Source organism: Wyeomyia smithii, chromosome 2 (assembly GCF_029784165.1).
Source record: "Wyeomyia smithii strain HCP4-BCI-WySm-NY-G18 chromosome 2, ASM2978416v1, whole genome shotgun sequence".
Taxonomy (NCBI): Eukaryota; Metazoa; Arthropoda; class Insecta; order Diptera; family Culicidae; genus Wyeomyia; species Wyeomyia smithii.
In genome coordinates, this window is record NC_073695.1 from 220,895,261 (window position 1) to 220,914,657 (window position 19,397).

Consider the following 19,397-nt stretch of genomic DNA (forward strand, 5'->3'; position numbering starts at 1 on the left):
TCCATTCCTCCAGTAGCTGTTCTGTATCCCAGATCCTGACTATCAGCTAATGCAGACAGAAAGCCAGCCTGTCCGGGCCCAGCTTGACAAGCTCCGCTGCAGTTCCATACTTTCCAGCTGATGTTTTTTTTTGAGTTACTTGATGGCATCCTCAACTTCATTTATTTTTGGGGGCGGTCTATCTCCCTCATCCGTTGTGCTGACGAAGTCGTTTCTCCTACCGTCTTGGTCGTCTGTCTCTGAGACATTCAGGTGCTCATTGCTTGCACCTGTCGATCACCTCATGTTCATCCGTCAAGATTCCTCTATCTTTATCTCGACACATTTCAACTCGCGGTACAAAGTCTGCGCGGGATGCGTTTAGTTTCTTGTAGAATTTACGTGTTTCTTGAAAACGATACAGCTTCCGCTCCATTTCCTCACACTCAAGCTCTTCCGGTCGATGCTTTTTGTCCCGGAAAAGATAAGTCGGCTGTCTTCGTTTCTGTTTGTATCGGCTCACGTTATGACGGATCCTTTGCTGCAACATCAATGCCCTCGCTCGTATAGAATTGTTTGGTACTCCTCGTTGAACCAGCCGTTACGGCAGTTCTTCTCGACGAATCCAAACAGCACCTTCCGCTGCGTTGTTAATGAATATTTTCACAGTACTCCAGCAGTCCTCCTGAAGGGCTTCGGTAAGCTCTCCCTCATCCGGCAACGCCGCTTCAAGGATTCGCGCGTACTTAGTAGCGACTTTGGGGAGTTTAAGTCGCTCCAGCTCATACCGTGGCGGGCGAGGGTAGCGGCTGTTGTAGATAATCGAAAGTCTTTGGAGCATTTTGACCATCAGGACTCAACACAAACACAAACATTCATGGTGGCACTATTTGGCATTTTTTTGCAAAAGCGCTGAAAAATATCTAATGGAGAACAATACAAAATTCCATTTCAAATTTCAAATGACATTCGCTTTATTGATGGAGATTTGAGTCATAACCCAAAAGTACGTGTTGTTTGTTTGTTTTTCGCAACTAACGCATACAAATGTTTTCTTTTTCCTCCCCTGTATATACCTCATTGCAAAAAATTAGCCCTGCTTGGACGCACTATAAACTGTTACTATGAAAGCTACTGAAACAATAAATTTTGTTTAATCAACTGCATTTATTTCCAATTTTATCCTGACTAACTATTTAAACTAACTCATGGTTTTTTGTTTCCTGCATACTGTAACAACATGTCATTTCACTTTATTGACGCTTCTTCTCCTTCATACCATATCAACCAATTTACACATGGAGAGGTAATAACTAGTAAAAATCATTCTTTGCTCTAAAAATTGTTTAAACAGACTTTGTTTTTAGTTTCCTTCTTGCTGCTAGTAACATTGTTATTTTGTACCGATCGATTGGTTTTTAGATTTCAAGCTCCTGTCAATAAAAACAGAGATTCATAAAAGAGTAGGGTTAATTCGACTGTTAATTTTCTTTGTTTTCTTGTTTACGTTCGCCTCAATCACAGCTGGTCACTGGTTTCTATCATGAGTATATCATTAATTAACAAACATGTAAAAATAGCACAAAACAAAGGTTTGGTATTTTGCAAAACCCGCCTACGGTGGGCTCTGGCATTCTTCTGAATATCAGGGCATCAATCATATCTTACCATTTGTACACATTTATTGAATGCGTCAGTTTCCAATGCTCAACCGCAACAGGGTGGAAAAATGATATAAATTCCTACCCCTTAACGCTTTCTCGGGCCAATTTTCCACTTATTTTCATTTTTTCAATCCAATCACTGGCGTTCTCCTCCGCTTTCGCGCGCTGACTGGTCCTCGTCCCAGGTAATTCTCCATCTGCGTTTTATTTATCGCACGGCGCACCGCCTCGTGCTCTGGCCCCCTTCATATGACTTGTCGACACTCAGCCGTTTGTTACAATAGCTTTTCGGGCAACACATCGACGATAGTTTAATTTGAGCATTAAAAATGCATATGCATTTAATTTGTTTATTGAATACATATCGGTTTTATAGTTAAATACAATTATTCGTGTCACGTTACTTCCGCGATGTGTAAATAATTGGATTGGGTTTAATACATTATGTGTGTTAAAATCTAGAATGAAAAGACATTACATTGTACTCTCTTCAGTTGATCATAGAAGTACGTAGTGTTGAATCAAAATGCAGAATCTTGGATGACGACCGTTGCAAGCTTCATGGCAAACATTCTCTTACACGACTGCATGGTTAAGGTGTATTGCCAAACCCATTTCACATTCCAGAGTGAACCGGGGCGAAGTGGAGGCAGCGTAAACTTGTCAGCCAAAATAGATGGATGTTGTTTCGTAATCCACCAAATGGACAAACTTTCAAACTAAAAAGTTCAATCTACGATCCTTGTAATCCACTTAACTCCTTCCACGTGCATGCTTCTCTTCGCTTTCCCATTTCCTTTGCATCCACATCAAAGACTACTACTATACTCTGATGGCAGTGATTTAATGGCACCATGCACGGAGAGGCAATGCGAAGCGATGTTGAAAAACACATAATAATGGAAATTGATTGTATCGACATTGATTTGTGGAACTGTAGAATCTGCTTCTAAAGCACGGGGCCGGACCTCGGTTGGTTTCCAGTCTGCCACCATTATCGCTGGGACCACCAGGGACACCAGGCGGGGCTGCGATGAATGAAGAAGGATCTGTTTGTGTATATGCGACTTGCTCCAAATTCGCTTACAGAATGGCCTCGCTCAAAGTTAATACCTTATAACGACACATGACGTCGTCTTTATTTTCGCTACACTTTCCACGTTAGGCTGCTTTTGGCAAGCTTGCTGGAATCTGATGAATGACTTGTGTGTGTGTGTATGTGTGGGAGCGAAAAGGAAAGCAGCAGGATTAAATTAAGTAATAATAATAACGAAAATGGCTTCGGAGAATGCCTTCAGTGCGTATGTAAGCAAGCAGTTCACATGTGCAGAGCTACGGTGGAATGAGTTCAAGGCACTGCCTGCCAGAACCAGGCTGACTGTTGCTGTTTTCGCTGCACATTGAAAACGAAATAGAAAGTGGTGGAAAAACGTTGCTGGTACAGCTCACCCACACTGATTCGTTTTGGGTTGTTTGATTCGGGTTTTTCGCTAATTTACTCATATAGCATACTGTTTCTCTACGATAGTTTTTTTTTTCAAATGAGATAATGGATGCTGAATAGAATTTCTATTTTGTGTATGATCATACTCCACTATTAGTATATCTTATTCAATCATATTCAACTGAAATCCATTAGACTTCATCATATTACGCACTTTAACTTTTTTATTTAAAAGTAATAAAACTATTCTATATAATTTAACTTACTCCAACATACTTTTTCGCATTCCATCAATTTCTTGATTGTTATTTATCTCCTCAAACAAATGCAAATACGATCATCAAACATTTCGCGATAAATGGTTGTACCGACGCAAAAAGTTATTCTTAGTGCTTCGTACTCTTCATCTTCTGTGCAGTAGCAGCGCTTTCTTCTACTACGTTTTCGTGTGCTTATCAGAATCATACATTCATGATGAATAACCAACATATTCTCATCAAGAATAAAACAAACTATGAAAAAGAAGTTAATCTAGACTAAGCAACAGTTCAATACACAGTAATTCTGAGATCACATTTTATAGCCTTTTCTAAAGTAAAAATATTTTTCATTTAAACTTACATCCAATTTTCTTCAGTTATTTTAAAAATTTAGCACAAGCTGCTGGTATTACGCAATGTTGTGGTTCTATATTTGGTATTTGTAAATTATGATACTTAAAATTTGGCCAACTTTAATACAATGTCAACAGATAAATAGTCAAAATTTCACCTTTACTAGCTGAATTCCAACACTAGGATCATGTTGGACTATCGGTCGAGCAAAGCTCTATAAAATATTGTAATAATTATGAGTCAGCCCACACTGCACGGTCAGAATCTAAACAACGAAACGGCGTGTTAGCGTGTACTCTCAAATAGGTAACTTTAATAATTTATATTCGAGAACGGAATGAAGTTTCAGCGTAATTGCAAAGCTCCAATTATTTACCGTGCAGCCCCAAAACCATTCAATCGAATCCATTGAAATTACCGATGGACATTAATTTCCACCCCATTGTTGTTCAATTATACGCATTTTATTCCGCCCCTCCACCCCCCTGATTCCTCTTGTGTCACACTCCTTCTTGCGGCACTTCAATCAGACCGGGACACGACGGTCGCACATTCCTCGAACGCTTTACCGAGCTCGCACATTTATTTAATTAATTTTCCCGTCCATCTGAGAAGCCGAAGCCATCACACCGGAGAGTACAATCCGCCGGTGCCGGTCTCCCACGCCGTTTCTGGTCGAGAATATGCCAGGAAGGTAAATTTGCTACCGCGGCGTGGAGATCGACGCGCGCGGCCGAAAATTACTTCATTTCGTAAATCACTCACATTTAATCAATCAACTCGTTTCATTTCAACACCCCCTTGGCTGCCATCGAGTAAAGCAACAGCAAGTAAATTGCCACTTGCTGGGTACACTAGGAGACCACCACCTCGCGAACGTTGTTTTGCACGAAACAGGACATCGCAACATACTAAGCTTCTTCCTCCTACCCTGTTACTGGACTGTGGCAGGAGCGATGGAATAACCTGGGTTGAGTGAAAACAAGAAGGGCAAATAGCAATCAAGTGATTGCTAAACGCGCTCCGAAATGGCACTCACTATACTCTTTTGCGCCAGGTTTTACGGTGGTGGTCGTGTGTCGTTTGTGCCACGTCTTAGCATATAGTGTTTCTGAATTTGTTCACGGGTGGTGAACTTTCCACTTATAATTTTATTCAAATCACTAAATATATCGCATTTCACAGCTAAGCTATAAAAGGTAATATGTTCAACCAAATTTTTGTTGTTGGAAGATTACATTAACTATACACAGAACTAAAATGCAGTATGAGAATTTGCTGTGATTTATTCTCAGAAATCTATAAGAAAAATATCGGAAAAATGAACTAAATGAAACCGTCGCATCCTGATATGCAATCGAAATACCAAAACATCGAGCGCGTCACGAAAATTATCCAACTTCAAATACTTAAAACTCAGTTAGTTTTCAACGGATTTCCTTCGTTCTTGGTGCAACCGGTTGAAAAATAAGATATGCATCCACTGAAATGCGGAAAATAATGATTTTATGATGCTTACTGTTGTATTGTACTGTTGAAAATATAGAGCTTCGTTTTGAACGCAGTTTTCGCCAGTCAGAACTGAAATCCAAGTCAAATACCATCGGATATCGGTACTTTTAGGACCGGAATGATGTACAAAAGCCGTAAATCGACTGCAGACGCCATTTTGAATTTCAATATGGTGACTTCCGGTTGTTGGGCAACAAAGCAAACCAAATGTTTCCGTAATCAATATGCTATCAAGAGACTGGATATTAGAGTGGCCATTTTTGTAACATCATGCGATTTCGATGAGCGCCGGGCGAAAAAAGTTTCCTTTTTACTCCAAAAATAAGCTATAGAAATTTGAAGTTGATCCGAGTTCATTTACTGGACCCACAAAACGCTTATATTTAAAAAAATAGATTCTCATAAGAATTTCTTTTTTTTTCATCTCTTCATGAAGTTTTTGCCTTAGTTTCTTAAAATAGTTGTATATTTTGTGTCGAATTACTCTTTAATCATTAAACCATATCATAAGGGACATTCACATGTTACAGAACGCTAAATTTTAGCAATTTTGAATACCTTCTATTCCTGAATAACACAATTTTGCATGGGGGCCTCGCACAATGGAACTCTTCATTGAATATCTTCTTCTTCTGAGTACGTTACGTAATAAATGAATGACCACTTGTATTTGTTAGAGGATTTGAAGCTGCCATTCAGTGATTATATCCCTAGTGAACCATCACAATCGGATTGATGAAGCAAAATCATTGAAGTTATCAAGAGCTTTTTGTATGGATTTAATGTTAGTTTTAGTATTATTATTATTTTTTTCTATGAAACAGTTCAGCACTAGTTATCTAAATTCACTAGGACGGTGATTTTTTTCAAATATAGTCGGTAGATCTCATGTTGATCGAATTGTAATTCTTATGAGTTATGATAGAACAGCAAAGTTCTTAGGCGCGCTTAAAATTGATTTGAGCTCCGGCAAAAATATCGCCTAAGAAGCTGATAATACGCTAGTGGATTGGAATATTTCGGAAAAGAATCGAAAACTAACCAATATAACTTGTCTTCTTCATATCTATGAACTTCATGCAAAATATATTCCAAAAGCAAAAGCATCGAACCTTAAACACCTTTCTTCAACCATTTTACAAGAGCATCAAACGAAATCATTCACAGTTTCAATGATCCAAAAGTTCGCTCGAAATGGTTCGATGAAGCTTGCAATCAAATTAAGCAATTTTATGCAATCAAGTTCGCGGCTATTATGAAGTGCTCTTGGAGTTAGCATTCACATTACTTGGTTGTAAAGCGACCCTTTTTCACTTATCACACGCAAGATTCATGGTAAAAAAAAACATTTATTGCCTACGAAAATATTTGCTCTGATAATTGATAAATTGCATTCGAGACATGTCCCTTTTTATAGTCAAACTTTACATTCAGGTGTTTTTCGGGTGTACGAATGCTATCCAATGTATGATTCAAGTTAGGAATTTTCTACATGATTCTTTCGCATATATCGAAATTGATAGTCGTTTCAGACGCTGTAACTGAAAAGATGAAGAATCGCTTGTGGTATTTAAGCGCAGAATAAGTTGGATTGGCTTGATATCCCGCTTGAAATTATACAAAAATTGATCAGCCGATTGAAAGCGAATGGTCCTTAAGGTGAAACGGTATTGAAGCCACAAACAGCCAATTTCGAGCCACCACTTCGAATTTTCAGAAGCACAAGACTCGGAAATAGATAATGCATTCCCTGTGAAAACGCTATTTTATGTTTGCTTCACCGCAGCAAACATAAAACAGCGTTGTCACAGATGACGCATTACCTGTTACCGAGTTCTGTGCCTTTGAAAATTCAAAGTGGTGGCTCGAAGTCGGCCATTTTTGGTTTCAATACCGTTTGGCCTTAAATAGCTGATGTCGAATGTCGCAAGCAATAAAATCCTGAACAGTTACTAGTATATAATTTATCCCATCTCGTTTTATACAAAACCAATGCTTTCTTTTCCAGTTTTGAACTTAATATTGATTTTTTCGACCGTGACCCAGCCGAATAGAAAATTAATGAGGAATAGCAAACTTCTATAAAAAATTATTCGCTATAAACGACGCCACAGAACATGGTGTTAAATTCATGAAAAATTCTAACCGTGTTCCAACACATAATGAAGACGAACTTCAGTTTATATTGCATGTTGTTGATTCATACCGTAAAAATACCCACCTCATTCAAAATCTTTTCAAAAAACTTTTTAACAAATACCAAAAATTTTAGATTATTTTAAACTTGAATTAGGATAATAATATAACGGTTTAATAAAAATACAAGGGTATTTGAATACGTTTATCGAGAGATATATGTTAAGAAAAAGAAAAAACTCCGTATAATTTTCATGTCAATCGATTTCTAAAATATAAGCGCTTTGTGGGTCCATTAAATAAACACCGATCAACTTCAAATTTTCATGGCTTATTGTAGAGGTCAAATGGAAACTTTTTCAGCCCGGTGCTCATTAAGATCGATAGTTTCAAAAACGGCCAAATCAAATATGGCCACTCTACTGGATATTAACTGCCATATTGCTGTTCAAAATTATGACTTTCGGTTTCCGGAATACGGCTGAAATGAACCAGTACTATCCAATACATTCGAAAACGAAATGATACCCTGAAAACAAAAAATCCGCCGACAAAGATGGACTGCCAAGCGAGCTCTTTGAGCACGGTAGAGAGGCGCTTGGATCATTTCCAGAACTTGGGAGGCGGAAAAGCTACCAGACGAGTGGATGGAGGAAGTCGTCGGCCCCATCTACAAAAAGGGCAACAAACTGGAGTCCCGTAACTAACGTGACATCTCAAAATACTCTCGCAGGTCCTGTTCCGTCGTCTATCACCTTCAACCAGAAGGTTTGTGAGTCAGTACCAAGCCGCCGTGATTGATCAAAACCGCCATGCCGCAAGTGTTGTGACTTTTTCAGGGTAGAAGGTTAAAACAAGTTGATCTAGGGTATTATTCGGAGGACGGGCACGTTTTTCACAAAGTCAATTTAGCTTCTGAGCTTTATGGAAAACCTTGACATCATATCACGTATCTTTACGTCGGCGGAGGGGGCCTACTCCCGACTGAAAGCCAGACGAAACGGACTGCGGATAAATGCGTCGAAAACAAAATACTTGTGAGCGTGAGACTCCAAGGAGACAAAGTTTACGTGTTTGGGGTCACTGGTAACCACCGACAATAACACCAGCAAAGAGATCTAGAGACGCATCCAGGCTGGAATTCGTGTTTACTTTTTACTCCAGAAGACACTTCGACTGAATCGAGTGCATGAAGTTGACATCTGATAAGACCTATACTGCCCTTCCAAGCATAGTTGTCCCAGCGTACATAAGGTTTGTGTAGAACATGGGACTACTATGATTGGAACGGCAGTATAGTCTTCTCCGGAATGGAGACAACAATACTTCTCGCGGAGGACTGTAACTCCCTTGGAGATTTCGAGAGAACCCCATTGCACAACTGGCGAATGGTAATAGGCTATGGTGGGCTGACAACCCTGTGCTGTGCTGTGGAATCGCTTCTCTTCAGCAACCCTACTGGCACCAGAATAGAGGGCCGCAGCGTGCACGATGGATCAATCAGATCGAAGAAGACTTGCGGGTCATGGGACGCCTGAGAAACTGACGAAACACAGCCCAGAACCGAGCAACATGTTGATAACTTCTTGACACGTCACAGGTCGCATAATTGAACTTCTTGACACGTAACAAGTCGTCTAATTGAACGGTAAGTACCGTAAACCGGAGTGACTTTGATCAGCGGGGTGACTATGATCACTCTACCTTTTTTTCGAATTTGTGATAAAAAGCGCTCGTAGAGCTTGGGATTTGTTGTAATTCTCACTGATTGTGTTAATGTTTGTCTACTTTGCTGCTATTCAAACATTTCCTGCTATTTGAACAGTGTTTTTCGTGCTAAATGGGTTCAAGTAAATACAAAACAACAAGCTGCGATACGTAAAGTTTTTTAAATTCTGTTCCCAGATTAGTTCTCAAGATAAAATTATTATTATAACAACAATTTTCATTAAAAATTATGCAATTTTTCTCAAAGGCAATGTGAATTGGTGATTTTAAAACCCCTTCTCTTTCCGTGAATAATTAATCAAGATATTCTTAAAATTTTATATGAATCTTTGACATTCGCCAGTATGAACTGTTCACGTGCAATGTGAATGGCCCCCAAATTGCTACTCATATTTAACAACTCAATTAAGTCGTTTTAGACTGCTCAAACCTGTTAAAGCAGCAAAGTTTCACTCAAAAATCATCCAAACAATGAATGAAATTTTAGAGCATATTTAAAAACAGCAGAATTAGTGCTAAACAATTGTAGTAATGACTAAATCTTGCTCAATGCATGCCAGTACTTGTTTCAAAAATATTAAACAGTTTGTATTCAGTATGTTCCTAAAATGTTCAAGATATATTCAAAAAAGTGACCAAAGTCACCCCAGTTTGCGATACCGATTATAAGTATTTTCCCAATCGAAAATCCAGTAGAGAGAGTTGAAAGAGAATTATTACTGACCGCTTCAGACCATCAAATTGATAAACCCCAATCGAGTGTATGTTCTTAGCTATTGAAAAAAATACATTGACAGACTGTCGTAACTGTATGCTAACCTTGCGGTCCTGCCTCATATCCAATCTCTTCAACTGTTGTCGATCTATTGGAATGTTGCACTGGTTTTGTCAAGAGTAAGGAGTAACCTCGAAGCCTCGTTCTTTTTGCCAATATCGCGCCACAATTAGATTCCATTTTCATAGGCAAACCAACCAAAAGCTGAAAGTCTCTCTAATTAAAAATAACATTCCTTCGAAGAAAACTGTTATACAGTTCACTCTTAAGTTTTATTACAAGAGTGACTTATTTCCTCCAGTCCACTCCTTCGGTAGCTGTTCTGTATCCCAAATTCTTGCAATCAGCCGGTGCAAACAGGTGGCCAACTTTTATGAGACCATCTTTATGAGCTCCGCTCCGAAGGCTTCCTTCCCAGCCGATTTATTGTTTTTCGACTATCGTTAGGTCTGGCACGTCTCCTACGTTTGTCGCAACGACGGGATCGCTTTTTTCACCGCTATGGTCCTCTGCCTGGGCGCTATTTAGGTGTTCGTCAAAGTGCTACTTCCACCTTTCTGTCACCTCACGATCGTCCATTAGAATACTACCACCTCTATCTTGGCACATTTCGGCTCGCGGCACAAAGCCTCTGCGGGATGCGTTTGAATTCTGATAAAACTTTCACGTTTCCTGAAAATGATGCAGCTGTTCCAGCTCTACATGCTTTGCCTGTGTCTTTCTACATTCTGACGAGTGGTACTGCGCATCTGAGCCACCCGCACAGCGTTCATCTCATCCGTCACCCTCCAACATTCGTTAATGAACCACTTCGATGGATTTGTCGCACATGTGTTGATGGTGTTCCAACAGTCCTCGAGAGGAGCTTCCTCCAGCTGGCTCTTCCGGCAGCGCAGCGTCGAGCGAATGCGCGTAGTTTTTGGCGACGTTAGGCTGCTGCAGTCGCGCGAGATCTAACCGAGGTGGGCGTCGGAACCAAATGTTGTTAACAACGAAGAGTTTTGGGCACAACTTAACCATCACCAGGTAGTGGTCCGAGTCGACGTTAGCACTCCTATACGAGCAAACACCAATGATGTCTCAGAAGTCAGAAGTGCCGACAATCAATCAGAACGTGGTCGATCTGTGTTTCTGTCTGATTTGATACCCTCCAAATATCCTTGTGTAGGAGGTTGTGCTGGAAGCAGGTACTACGCACGGCCTTGTTCTTGGAGGTGGATAAGTCGACAAGTTTTTGGTCCATCCCGTTGGTCAGTTGGTGCGCGCTGAATCTTCCAATCACCGATTTGTATTCCTCCTCCTGGTTGACCCGAGCGTTGAAATCCACGATGTCGATCTTGGTATCATGTTTTGGGCAGTGCACAGTGGAACACTTAGAACATCAAACCTGATCATAATTATTTTGAAAAATTTTTTGCACTAAAAACATATCATATTGTGATAGTAAAAACTAATGATTGCATTTGGATAATTTTTTGCATGGAGTAACCCACCTTAAAGTGATAGATGACATTTCTAATAATGAAATTTAAATTCAGTCAGAGTCGAGTCAAAATTTATCCAAATACTTGAATTTATAATGAAATGACTTTTCAGTACACATTTCAGTTGTTTGATAAAGTTTTATTTGGGTAACCAAGGCTACAACTATCCAAGAAGCGAAAAACTAAGAATTTCTTGATTATTTTCACATAGCGATAAAACACGAAACCGGAAGCATCCGGAAGGTTTTTCTTCACCATTATAACCAAAAATATTAGCACTTTCACGTAATATAAGCCGTTCGACCGGATTTTGCCGGAAACATAACTTATCCCATTTTGCGTTAACATATAAAAACAAATATTCAGGGTTTTATTATATTGATTTTGACAAACACCTGGGTATTTGGAAAGACTAGCATACATGCTAAGTACACATTTCTGTTCGATTAACCTTCTTTAACAATCTCCATCGTTGTTTAATTTAAAAATCACTTGTTTATCTTCGGAACGTTATATTTTAGCTCACGATATCAAAGTGTCATTATCATGCACAAAAAAACTGTTGAATTGCGGTCGGTTCAAACCTTTCGTTAAGACCTTAAACATAACTTTTGGATGTTGATGAGCTGTCAAGTGATCAAGCATACATCTCACTTCAAAATGAAATACTACAATACAAAGTTTATTAACTTTGAATTTTTCACTTTTGATCAGGTTTCAAACGTATGTACTTCTATGTGCAGTGGTCGTATTCACGCTCCAACCGCGCGTAGAATTCAACCTTGTCGTCTTCGGTACTTCCGAGGTGAAAGTTGTGTACGTTTATGATGTTGATGTTGAAGAATTGGCCCTTGATCTCAACCTGCCTATTAGAGGGCTGATTAGCCACCACTCAATCACCCGTTTCCGCATCTTGCCCATCACTATAAAAGCTGCCCCCAGCTCATGTGTGTTGCCACAACTCTGGTAGATGACATGATCATCCCGGAGCGTACGTACCATCAAGCCCTTCCAGCACACTTCCTGCAGTGCTACGACGTCGAACCTGCGGGATTTCAATACTTTGGAGAGTACTCGTGCCCTCCTTTGAAAATTGAGAGTTCGGCAGTTTCACGTCCCTAGTTTCGGATCGTAAGTCCGTTCTTGGTCTGTTCCAGTCCAAATTTCTTTGTTCCTCGTTCATTACTTGTGAGTATTCTACGGTGGCGGCTTGTAAGGCCTGCGTACAATCCCCGTCTCACCGGAAGGCTGCACACAACACTGTTTAGAGTCCCATGTTGGCATGACAACGGTAATCGGCTGCCCCTAATATGGAAGACAGACTCTCGGAACCTCAAAAGAGCACTCCTTCTCTGTCTGCATACGACCAAGTTCTCACCGGGGTTGATTATCCAATCTTCCCTTGGTTTCTCGTATCACAGCTAGCACCGCGTGGAGGTCGGAATAGGGCCGGCTGGATAGGAAGCTAAGGACCACGCGTGGAGTATATTTTATTCCTGTAGGTGAACTGGGCCTGATGGTACGCATAATCCAGCTGTTAACCAGTCTTTGACTTTGATAGAGGACGCTTAAACGTAATTACATACAAATGGTGCCAATTTGAGAAAAGTCCTAAAAACCACCCCATGTAAAAACTTATTTAGCTTTTCTAGAACAAATTCTTTTGCCCTAGTTTAGATTCTACTACGTATGGTCTGTGAGTCATGAATTTTTAAATGTTTGAGCCAGTCGGAAAATTATTTTCATTCACAGGTCCATAAACTCTACCAGTTAATATTTTTCACGAAATTCTGTGACTCTCCAGCTCAAACTGGTATGGTTATAAATAGAATTACATTCCTCGTGGATAGATTTTTGACGATTTTGAGCTTCACGTTCCAATGTGATGGGCGTACATCCCGCTTCTGGCACCACGATTTGGAGTTCCAGGGCAGAACTTATCGTAGGAAAAAAATTACTGTACTCTTTGAAATAATTACAGACCTGATTTAACCGTTATCCTATATGAATCGGAATTTTGCCAGAGATCTGAGAGTAAGCCATGTTTATTTAGTGTTTTTCACAAGAACATCCATACCTCTCTTTGTGCACATAATTTACCATTAAAGCAAAGCAAAGCCTTGGTGCTACATTCCGATTCGGAACTTGACCTTCTGTTTACTATACACAGACTTCACAGCCAACCGTTAAGTGTACAGGACAATTGCGGGGCTAGCGCTACGATCCTACTGACACTAACAGTCGCTCCCGAGTCAAGACTCGAACCTACGACGGCTGGCTTGTTAGGCCAGCATCGTACCTAGAGACCAGCTGGGGAGGCTTACCATTACTAATATTCATTTTTCGATACAAATTTTTATGTTATACAATAAGCTGAGAAATTTCAATCAATAATCGCGGGTATTTGTGAATAGCCCGCAATGAACCCTTTTTTTGTTTTTAAATAGTTTATTTGACACGGCACGATACAATTTATGTTTAACTGAGCCAAGTACATTTTTTTTTAAATTCTAAATTAGCAGGGAAAAGCGGGAGGCCTTTTCTTTATTCTCGCGGCCGACTACGAGCTAGTGGGGATTTAAGGTGAGAGGAGGGTTGTTACAATTTTGTTTTTAACTATTTTATATTACAGAATGTATTCATTTGTACGTGGCTAACCAGTGATGTTCTATTTGAGCAGTTTTGGTCTGGGGTGTCTGCGTAAACATAGAGATGCCGAGTCTTCGTTTTAGTGTCTCCAGCCGGGTGTATCATTCTCTTTCAGTTTGTGACAGAAATTGTATTCTAGCAAATAGATAAAAGAAATCAAATTTTAATGCCAGCATTTTTTATAAACCTGTATAGCTGTGTCATGTACTGGAGATCACCGCTTCCCAGAATGTCTCTAACGGGTACGTTCGGTTGTTTTCCTCGGGCCCGAAGGGAATCTATAAGCTCAGACCTAACACCACAGTATTCGGTACACGACCAAACAACATGCTCGATGTCATGGTAGCCATCGCCACAAACGCAGTGATTACTGTCTACAAGCCCTATACGAAAGAGATGCGTGTTTAACGTATAGTGATTGGACATAAGTCTGGACATCACGCGAATGAAGTCCCGACCTACATCCAACCCCTTGAACCATGCTTTCGTCGATACCTTAGGAAAAATGGAATGTAGCCACCGTCCCAGTTCATCTGAGTTCCATGATGATTGCCAACTGTTGAGTGTTCTCTGACGCAAAATGCTATAAAATTCATCATAAGCAATTGGTCTTACATAAATATCGCCATCAATAGCACCCACCTTAGCTAAAGCGTCAGCCTTTTCATTGCCCGGAATGGAACAATGAGAAGGGACCCATGCTAAGGTAACCCGGTAATTTTTATCTGTTAAAGCACTTAAAAACCGCCGTATTTTCCCCAGGAAATACGGGGTGTGCTTCACAGTCTTCATCGATCGCAGAGCCTCAATGGCACTGAGACTGTCTGTGAAGATGAAGTAGTGGTCTATGGGCAGGGTTTCGATGATCCCAAGAGAGTACTGAATGGCAGCAAGCTCTGCGACGTACACGGAAGCAGGAGCATCGAGTTTGTAGGAGGCGGTAAAATTTTCGTGGAAAACACCGAAGCCAGTGGACTCATCTAGATTAGATCCGTCAGTGTAAAACCTTTTATCATAACTAACATGTTCAAACTTATTGGAAAATTTTTTAGGGATCTCTTGGGGTCGCAATTGATCCGGGATACCACAAAAGTCTTGTTTCATGTTGGTGTCGAAGAATATAGCATTATTAGAAGTATCTAAAAGTGCGACATTGGAGGAATCGTATGAAGAAGGATTAATATCTTGAGCCATATAGTCAAAATATAAAGTCATAAATCTGGATTGAGATTGAAGGTCGACCAGCCTCTCGAAATTTTCAATTACTAATGGGTTCATAACTGTGCATCGAATTAGCAACCGGTAAGAGAGATTCCAAAAACGATGTTTCAACGGAAGAATACCCGCTAGCACTTCAAGACTCATCGTATGGGTCGACTGCATGCAACCTAAGGCAATACGCAAACAACGATACTGTATTCGTTCCAGTTTGATCAAATGTGTGTTTGCTGCGGAGCGGAAGCAGAAACACCCGTACTCAATTACAGACAATATCGTTGTTTGGTAAAGCCATAGAAGGTCTCCTGGGTGGGCTCCCCATCAGGTTCCGGTAATCGTACGAAGAAAATTAATCCTCTGTTGGCATTTTTGTGTCAGATACCTAATATGACAAGCCCAGGTGCATTTAGAGTCGAACCAGACCCCGAGATATTTAGCGACTAAAACTTGAGAGATCGTTTTACCCGTTAGTAGGAGCTGCAGCTGAGCTAGATTATGCTTCCTAGAAAAACGACCAGCTCAGTTTTCTCCGGAGAGAATTCGATACCCAGCTTAAGAGCCCATTCAGACAAATTGTCTAAGGTATCTTGCAATGGTCCTTGCAGATCGCTAGCCTCGCCACCAGTAATGGATACAACGCTATCGTCTGCAAGTTGCCTTAGCGTGCATGAATTTGCAAGACATTCATCGATGTCATTGACGTAAAAATTATATAAGAGAGGACTTAAACATGAACCCTGGAGAAGACCCATGTAACTAATTCGGGAAGTTGTCGAATCGCCATGTGAGAAATACATATGCTTTTCTGACAACAAATTGAGCAAAAAGTTGTTCAAATTTGGTGAAAGTCCCTGCGAATGAAGTTTCGCGCTTAAAACTTCTACAGAGACAGAGTCAAAAGCCCCCTTAATATCCATGAACGCAGAAGCCATTTGCTCTTTTCGAGCAAAGGCTAGTTGAATTTCAGTAGAAAGCAACGCTAGGCAATCGTTCGTCCCTTTGCCCCGGCGAAAGCCAAATTGAGTATCTGAAAGTAACCCGTTTGTTTCGGCCCTTTTGTCTAACCGTAAGAGGATCATTTTCTCCATTGATTTCCGGAGGCAAGAGAGCATCGCAATCGGCCTATATTAATTGTGATCAGAGGCAGGTTTCCCGGGTTTCCGAATAGCAATGACTTTTACCTCCCTCCAGTCATGCGGAACAATATTTAGCTCAAGAAACTTGTTGAACAAATTCAACAAGCGTCTTTTTGCAGAGTCGGGTAGATTCTTCAACAGGTTGAATTTTATTCTATCTAACCCTGGAGCCTTATTGTTGCACGACAGGAGAGCCATTGAAAATTCTAACATCGAAAATGGAGGCTCTTCCGTAGTTACTAATAACGCGTCGCGAAGGGTTTTCTGTTCCGGTACAGAGTCCGGACAGACCTTTTTGGCAAAATCGAGTATCCAGCGATCTGAATACTCCTCGCTTTCATTCGAAACATCACGGTTCCGCATGCGCCTGGCGGTATCCCAAAGAGTGCTCATCGCTGTTTCCCTCGACAACGCGTTTACGAACCGCCGCCAGTACCCGCGTTTTTTCGCCTCTACTAAGCTCTTCATCTGCCTGCCCAGTGCCTCGTACTTTCGAAGCAGGTTGACAGTGCCGTACTCCCAGTAGTCCTTATACGCCGCGGACCTTCGCACGTACAGCTCAGAGCACTCTTTGTCCCACCATTTGTTGGGAGGGCGCTGTCTAATCGTTACCCCGGGTATCGGTTTCGTCTGAGCTTGAGTCGCGGCGTCTATTATCAAGCCAGCTAAGAACGCGTATTCTTCCTCCGGAGGAGGTTCCTCGTGAGTCTCGATAGATTGCGCTATAATAGACTCATAACACTTCCAATCAATATTACGTGTAAGGTCGTAGGAAATATTGATTGGGTTCGGGGGAGTTGAACCATTAGCAATTGATATAACGATTGGAAGATGATCACTACCGTGGGGATCGTTGATTACTTTCCACTGGCAATCTAACGCTAGTGATGTCGAGCAGAGGGATAGGTCAAGCACGCTTTCACGTGCTGGAGGATTAGGTACGCGTGTCGCTTCCCCAGTATTCAAAACTGTCATATTGCAGTCGTCGATCAAGTTACAGATTAAAGAAGATCGGTTGTCGTCGTACAGCGACCCCCATAGCGAACAGTGAGAGTTAAAATCTCCCAAAATCAAAGAAGGTGCGGGAAGCAATTCTGCTATATCAAGGAGTTGCTTCTGTTCAATCCGCGCGGATGGGGGAATATATAACGAAACAAGGCAAAGGTCTTTTCCATTCATATTCGTTTGAATGGCAACAACTTCAATATTTGAGATCGAGGGGAGGCCGATTCTGAAAAAAGAATAGTACTTTTTGATCCCTAAATGTACCCCTCCACCGTGTGAGTCTCGATCTCGACGAATGATGTTGAAATCGTGGAAATTAAGTTGGTCATTTGAATTGAGAAAAGTTTCACAGAGCGCGAACGCATCACAATTGTATGTGTTTATCAAATGTGAAAATAAATCGAATTTGGGGATGATACTTCTGCAGTTCCACTGTAACACAGTGACAAAATTCCTAACCTCTTTCGACGTATTAGTCATCGAAAGATACGATAGCTGAAATGAGGGGCCAAGTTGCTGTGAGTTGCTTCAAATAGGTTTTCACTGTAGGGAGAAGGGCAAGAAGAATGTTTTGAAGGGGATCTGAAATGTTGAATGTTTTAAATATCCAGTCCACAATATCAGAGAATTTTATGAACCCTGTTTCTTTTATGTCTTCTGATCGAGAAATGGGTGCACGAGGGGTTTTTGGTGCCCCAAGAAGCGGTGGGTACTCCTGGTTTGATTTGAAATTAAAACCGGGGGGTACTTGCTTCGGTTTTTCTTCACCGCTTCCTTTCTGTGTTGTCTTATTGGTCATTCCGCTAGGGGTTATCTTACGACCTTTGCGAGAAAGATAAGGAGAGTTGAGCATTCTCCTCTTCCTAGATCCCTCTGGCAAGGCATAAGAACACCCTTCGACGGGATCGTCAGATGTACCCTCATCGGTTGGCAAAAAGGAAAAGATGTTTCCTGTCGAGGGTGGCTCAGCCCTCTTAAGCATTTCTGCAAAAGAGCGCTTCGATCGTTCCTTAAGGGAACGCTTAATTTTTTCCTCGCGCTGTTTGTACGCGGGACACGCCGAAAGGTCATGCCGAGTTCCCTCGCAGTAAAGACACTTTTCAGTATCCTCACTGCAAGCGGTCTCAGCATGATTGCCTCCGCACTTGCTGCAGCGTGCCTTGTTGCAGCAGTAGGTGGCTGTATGACCTAACTGCTTGCAGTCTTGGCAATGACCCGTGGTACAAACAGGCGTACAGGCAGACGAACCCTGTCCAAAGAGATGTAGTTCGGCAGTGCGGATCCGGCGAATGTTACACGGAAGGAATCCGAAGAGAGGAATTTCTTCTTCCCTTCTTCGATGGATACTGAATGTAATTGCTTGACATCCAGTATCTTTGCATCTTGAATCAGGGGGTTCTTGAAGCAGCCAACCCCGTGACGCAAAATGTCATCGACCGTGAGGCTTTCTTCGGTAACCACACCGTCGATCTCCACGTCCTTGGCAGGGATGTACACGCGGTACTCCCTTGTAAAGAGCTCGTAGCTAGCAATTTCGTTTGCTTGCTTCAAGCTACTCACGACAACTCGCAGTTTGTTCGGCCTCACCTTCGTAATCTCGGTTACGGCCGAAAACTGTTTTGCCAGGTCCTTGCCTATTTGTATAATGTTAAGAGGCTTCTTTATGGGCCTAAAGTAAACTACGAACGGACCTTTCGAAGCATCTGGGTAAGCTTTCACCCGTGTTGCCGGTACCCTTGGTACGGGGCTAGGTAGCGGGGAAGGTAGAGGGGAATTGATGGGGGAGATCTCAATCTCTTCCCCATTTGTTTCCACATCCAGGAATAGTTGCACCTGCATGTCGTCCATTTTGCGGGAGCGTTACGCTCTACCGCACACAAACGACAAATATGCGAATGTGGGGGGTGGGTATTAAATTTTAAACACAATTTTTCAAACTACAATGGATCAAAATAAAAAAAAGACAGTATAACTAATACTAATAACAATAGTAATAATAGTAATAATAATAATAATAATTATAACAATAATAATAATAATAACAATAATAATA

General features: G+C 41.1%; 2 protein-coding genes across 5 annotated transcripts in view; both read left to right on the plus strand.

Annotated features, from left to right (window-relative positions):
- The window catches only part of LOC129725641 (60S ribosomal protein L21), a 357,660-nt gene that overhangs the window by 115,171 nt on the left and 223,092 nt on the right, over positions 1-19,397 (plus strand). Inside the window, exon 1 of one of the 3 annotated variants that reach the window (XM_055681684.1) lies at positions 8,539-8,550. The exons of the other annotated variants lie outside the window; for them this stretch is intronic. The gene's annotated coding sequence lies outside the window, so the exon portion shown is untranslated. Of the gene's footprint in view, positions 1-8,538; positions 8,551-19,397 lie in introns of those variants that run through there. 3 annotated transcript variants of the gene reach the window in all.
- LOC129725638 (LIM/homeobox protein Lhx6-like) overlaps positions 1-19,397 on the plus strand; it is a 221,331-nt gene that overhangs the window by 16,680 nt on the left and 185,254 nt on the right. The gene's annotated exons all lie outside the window — the stretch shown is intronic.